Genomic DNA, 6,000 nt, shown 5'->3' on the forward strand with positions numbered 1-6,000 from the left:
CTGCTGCCACCTGGAGATTGGCAACCCTAAATCCAAATGTGCACATCTGCCTCCCATTCCACTCCTGTGCTCACTCCGTCCTTAGATGTCTCTACCATGGCTCAAAAAGCTACCACTTCTGAAGTGGTAGCAAATTTTTGTGCTGCACGACATCCGCCTTCCTGGGCGTCTGAACGTTGAAGTGTGCATGCAAGGCACATTCGCTGTGTGAACCCTGCAGGCTGCCCCAATCAGCTTCTGGCTTTAAAAAAAAAATACATTGCTTCCAAGCACATGGGTACACTTGCGCATGACCAATAAATGAATGGGGAAAAAGAAACCCAAACCAGGCTACAGAGTTGGTGTGCCACAGCTGTCTGACCGTGCTAGGCTTCCCAACCCTCCCGCCCTGGCGGGGAATCCCAGGATTTCCAGCCTCTTCCCCCGCTCCCCAAAAAAACGGAAGCGGGAGGAGGGGGGGAAACGGTGCCAAGGAGCGTGGCGAGCCACCCCATCTCGGAGCAGGCGACGCCGCTGCGCGGCTGCTGCCTCTTCTCTGCTTCACCGTGGCTGCTCCTCCGAGATGGGCTCAGACTGGGCCCATCTCAGAGGAGCAGCTGGGAGGGGGCGAGGAGGGGTCGGCGGCGCAGCAGTGTCACCCGCTCCGCTCCACCTCTGGGGTGGAATCCGAGAAGGGAAGGGTGGAGGGAAGGAAGGCATTTAAAAAGTTGCGAGGTCCCTTTAATTTTGATGGGCAGAACTCCCTTTGGAGTTCAATTGTGCTTGTCACACCCTTGCTCCTAGCTCCACCCCAGTGTCTCCTGGCTCCACCCCCAAAGTCTCCAGATATTTCTGGAATTGGACTTGGCAACCCTAGACCATGCCGAAGTGTGTCCCATGCGGGATACAGGTGCTTTGCAGGGGAGCATGTGGACAGGCTTCCACTGCTCCATTTTATGCCAGCCCAATTTGGGATGCCTCCTGTGCACCCCAAACTGCTGGTCTGGACCCAGCCTACGGGTCCCTATAGGTGAGGAGGACAACAAGAAGAAGGCTGCAGTTTTATACCCCACCCTTCTCTCTGAATCAGAGACTCAGAGCAGCTTACCATCTCCTATATCTTCTCCCCCCACAACAGACATCTTGTGAGCTGGGTGGGGCTGAGAAGGTTCTCACAGCTGCTGCCCTTTCCAGGACAACTCCTGCAATAGCTATGGCTACCCAAGGCCATTCCAACAGGTACAAGTGGAGGAGTGGGGAATCAAACCCGGTTCTCCCAGATAAGAGTCCGCACACTTCACCACTACACCAAAGTGGAGTATAAATATCTAAATAAATAACAAAAAATGATAATAGAAATAATAATAAATAATCTGTGTCACCTCTTTTTTGTCACCAAACCAGGGACCAGCATCCTAAGCATTTTTGTGGGAATGACACCCACCTGCCACCCAAATCTGTAGTGAGGGGCTCACTTCTGCATTTCAGATGACTGTCAGAACTTAAGAACTTCAAACGGATCCCATACTTGGTTTCAAAGCTAGGATTTTATTAGAGAGAACTAAGTACTGGAAGAGACGAGATAACAGTGATGGCAAGGGCCAACACTAGTACAGTTTTATACACTAAAGCAAACACATCACAAAGCCACAATTCACACCATTGCAAGCACATCTGTCTTCCCACCATCCACTATCAGTAAGGAGGTTACCTCCACGTTCTGAAGGCCACACGGCTTGGCTTCAAAGGGCACCAGTGTGAGAATGTGCAGAGACACACCATAATTCATTCTACAGCCCTAAATATTTTGGATACCAGTAGGGCAAGGTTAATTGCTACATAGGCACTCGGGGTTGTTAAGAGGTTACAACATGGAGTCAGTTTGGTTCAGTTACAATCTGAGCATGAGCAATACTGAAAGTACAAGGCAGGTACTGGTTACATTACAGTGAAGCCTCAGCAATAGTTACAAGTTCTGACAATGACAGAGACTGGATGGGGCCAAGATCCTCCTCTTGTTTTCCACTTTGATATCCAAGCAATTGCATTTCCAAGTACAGGCAGACTTTGGCAAGGCACAAATGGCAGTTTTACACCCTAACTGTTATTGATTGGAAATATTGGCAGAAAATCAATGTCATTTAGGCCCCTGGTGTGCCATATGTGCTTTTGGAAATCTATTCCGTGATTTAACATCTCGAAGCTTCATTTTCTCCAGGTGGGGATAAATAAGACACAGGGTATTAACTTCACCTCCGAGGAGTTTCTCAGAGCACAGGACAAGCTGTTCAACTGGTGCAAATTGGAAACAGCTTCACTGTCTTAATTCTTTAACTCTCCAAAGGGGCCTTGAGGTCTTACTAAAGGAGGCACTACGTTTTTTTAAAAAAAAAATAAAGAAACACAGCAATCTTTTAAAACTGGATTTGCTTGAAGGTGGGAGAAAGTATGTCGTTTAGATTTCAAGTGGTGGAAATGACAGTGGAGATCATTTGCATTTGATATCTCGGCCACAACACAAACTGAATCCCTCAAGAATCTGGATTAACTGTTTCATAGTGTCTGGGGAGCCCAGTGTACAAAGTATGATTCGCCGAGACTGAGTTCCATGTGCAAACATTATCACACAAGGGTTGGGCTATGGGGGACAGCTCGGTTGTATGAATTGACTTTTAGAAATTGGATGATTCAACTTAGCCTGGGAATGACTGATCCAGTCATTTCCATGGGGTCCCCGGATCTCATTTCATAGTCATTTACTCTGGTCTTTAGCTTAAATTGTGGCCAAATGAAAAATACTCTATGGAAACAATAGAGAGAAGTTACAGGTAGCAGCCTCATTAAAAGGTAAAGGTAGTCCCCTGTGCAAGCACCAGTCATTTCCGACTCGGGGGTGACGTCGCATCATGACGTTTTCACGGCAGACTTTTTACGGGGCGGTTTGCCATTGACTTTCCCAGTCATCTACACTTTCCTCCCAGCAAGCCGGGTACTTATTCTACCGACCTCGGAAGGACGGAAGGCTGAGACAACCTTGAGCTGGCTACCTGAACCCAGCTTCTGCCGAGATCGAATTCAGGCCATGAGCAGAGAGCTCGTACTGCAGTACTGCAGCTTTACCACTCTGCACCACGGGGCTCCGCTAGCAGCCTCATTGGTCCAAACCAAACCCCCCTCTGTCAAACTCCACCCCCCATCCATGTAATGATACTTAATGATGACTAACAAAACTTTATGCAAGTTTTGAGTTCTCCAAAATGCCATTAAGCTTGATTTTCAGATTTTCATCATCATCATCATCATCATCATCATCATCATCATCATCATCATCATCATCATCATCATCATCATCTTCCTCATTTATAGGCTGCTCTCCCCAAAGGACTCAAGGCATCGTACAACACTGAATAAGTACACAAAAATTAAAAGACATAAATAACAGTTGAATTACAATACAATCCATGAGATTATATATATATATCCGATTAGATCATTGGTAGCGTACTGTGTTTTCCCCCTCCCTCTATGTGGCAAGTTGCAGGCTGGGTATGGAAAAGGCTATTGCTGTCCTCAACTGCAAGCCTGGTGGAACATTTCTGTCTTACATTACCTGCAGAAATGAATTAAGTCTCATAGGCACAGATGTTGCTAGGTAGAGAGTTCCACCAAATAGGGGCCAGGGCAGCTGGATATCTTTTGGGACAGGTGTCATGATCCTGAGCCTAATGAGGCCTACAGGTTCCAGAGAAGCCTGCCTAAAAGTTATTGCAGAAGGCCTACATTTCCCAGGGTCCTTTCTGTCCCTCTGATTGGATGGCAAGGTTTTGGAGGGAAAACTAGCCCAGAGGGGGGCGAGACATGGGGGGAAAACATAAAAGGGCCAAGCATGGACAGGGTGGGTTCTCTCTGGAAAAGGCTGCAGGAGATCAGGCAGCAGGAGAGATCCCTCACCCAAGGTGGTGAGTTTTGGTATTAGAGGAAGGGAATATCTAGCTAAGCACATCAGGGCTTCTGTTTATTTGCACCCACCTTTACTATATATTTTACTGTTTTTACCCACATTATTTGAGCACTGTAAATAAACTGTTGTTATTCTGCCTGGGTTCTCACGTCTCCTTGGTCACAGTTAGGTGGTATTTACTAATAAGGAAGATACAAGTGTGGTTGGGTTCTCTGGGTCCTCCTATGTAGATCCTTACCAGAGTGGTGGCGGCCAGTAGCAGGCTCTCCTAGGCCCCTGCTGTGTGACACCAGGAACCACTACTATCATGATCTTAAGATGTTGCTTTGCATAGAGTGACCATCATCAAGACTAGGCTTCCCAACCCTCCCGCTCTGGTGGGGGACCCCAGGATTTCCAGCCTCTTCACCCGCTCCCCAAAAAAACGGAAGCGGGGGGAGGGGGGAAACGGCGCCAAGGAGCGTGGCGAGCCGCCCCATCTCGGAGCGGGCGACGCCGCTGCGCAGCTGCCGTCTCTTCTCCACCTCTTCACCGTAGCTGCTCCTCAAAGATGGGCTCAGGCTGAGCCCATCTCGGAGGAGCAGCTAAGATGAAGCGGAGAAGAGGCAGCAGCAGCGCAGCGGCATTGCCTGCTCCACTCCACCTTTGAGGTAAAATCAGAGAAGGGCAGGGTGGAGGCAGGCCAGGAGCGTGGCGAGCCGTGAATCAGGCCAGGACTCGCAGCTCGCCACGCTTCTGGCCTGCCTCCACCCTCCCCTTCTCTGATTTCACCTCAGAGGTGGAGTGGAGCAGGCGACGCCGCTGCACTGCCGCCTTTTCTCCACTTCACCGTAGCTGCTCCTCCGAGATGGGCTTGGTCTAGGGGTCCCAACCCTCCCGCTCTAGCGGGGGACCCCAGGTTTCCGAGCCTCTTCCCCCGCTCCCCCAAAAAACGGAAGCGGGGGGAGAAGCGGCGTCCTCCTGCTGCTGCTGCTGCTGGCGGCGTCGGGGGCTGCCGGGGAGGATGCTGGGGATGAACAGCATCACCAGCGGGGGTTGAGGGGGCCACCTGCGCTCGCGCTCCATGTGCTCCTCATCGGCTGCTGTGCTGCTGGAGGCGGCTGACCACGCGGTCGGTGTAAATGACGGGCTTGAGGGTGCGCGAGCGCTGTGGCCAGCCGTAGCAGAAGGTCTCCACGCCCCGCCCGTTGCGCCCGTAGCGCTCGCGCACCCTCAAGCCCGTCCTTTACACCGACTGCGTGGTCAGCTGCCTCTAGCAGCACAGCCGCCGCCGCCCCCCCAAGTCCCAGCAACCCCAAGTGAGTAAGTGCCCTGCCCCGCCGCAGCACGGGAGGGAGGGAGGGAGGCCGGGGGGATGGAGCTGCTGAGGCCCGGTGGGTTGTCCTTGCCGCCCTCCCTTCTCTGCTGCCTTCACGGCTTCCCCGAGATGGGGCGGGCAGCTTCTGCGGCCCCACACCCTCCTCGGAGGCCCAGTTGCCCAGCGGTGTTTCCTGCAGAAACTGCCGGAAGAGCAGGGCCGCCTCTTCTCGGCTTCATTTTAGCTGCTCCTCCGAGATGGGCTCAGCCTGAGTCCATCTCGGAGGAGCAGCTACGGTGAGCGGAGAACAGGCGGCGGCGGCAGCCGTCCCCCCCTCCCCCTAGCTCCACCCCAGTGTCTCCTGGCTCCACCCCCAAAGTCTCCTGGCTCCACCCCCAAAGTCCCCAGATATTTCCGAAATTGGACTTGGCAACCCTAGCTCAGTCTGAGCCCATCTCAGAGGAGCAGCTACGGTGAAGTGGAGAAGAGGCAGCAGCAGCGCAGCGGCGTCGCCCGCTCCGGTCCGCCTCTGAGGTGAAATCAGAGAAGGGGAGGGTGGAGGGAAGGAAGGCATTTAAAAAGTTGTGAGGTCCCTTTGATTGTGATGGACAGCACTCCCTTTGGAGTTCAATTGTGCTTGTCACACCCTTGCTCCTAGTTCCACCCCAGTGTCTCCTGGCTCCACCCCCAAAGTCCCCAGATATTTCTGGAATTGGACTTGGCAACCCTAATCAAGATGGAGCTTGGAGTTCTCCCAGAATGG

Source organism: Heteronotia binoei, chromosome 8, assembly GCF_032191835.1.
Source record: "Heteronotia binoei isolate CCM8104 ecotype False Entrance Well chromosome 8, APGP_CSIRO_Hbin_v1, whole genome shotgun sequence".
Taxonomy (NCBI): Eukaryota; Metazoa; Chordata; class Lepidosauria; order Squamata; family Gekkonidae; genus Heteronotia; species Heteronotia binoei.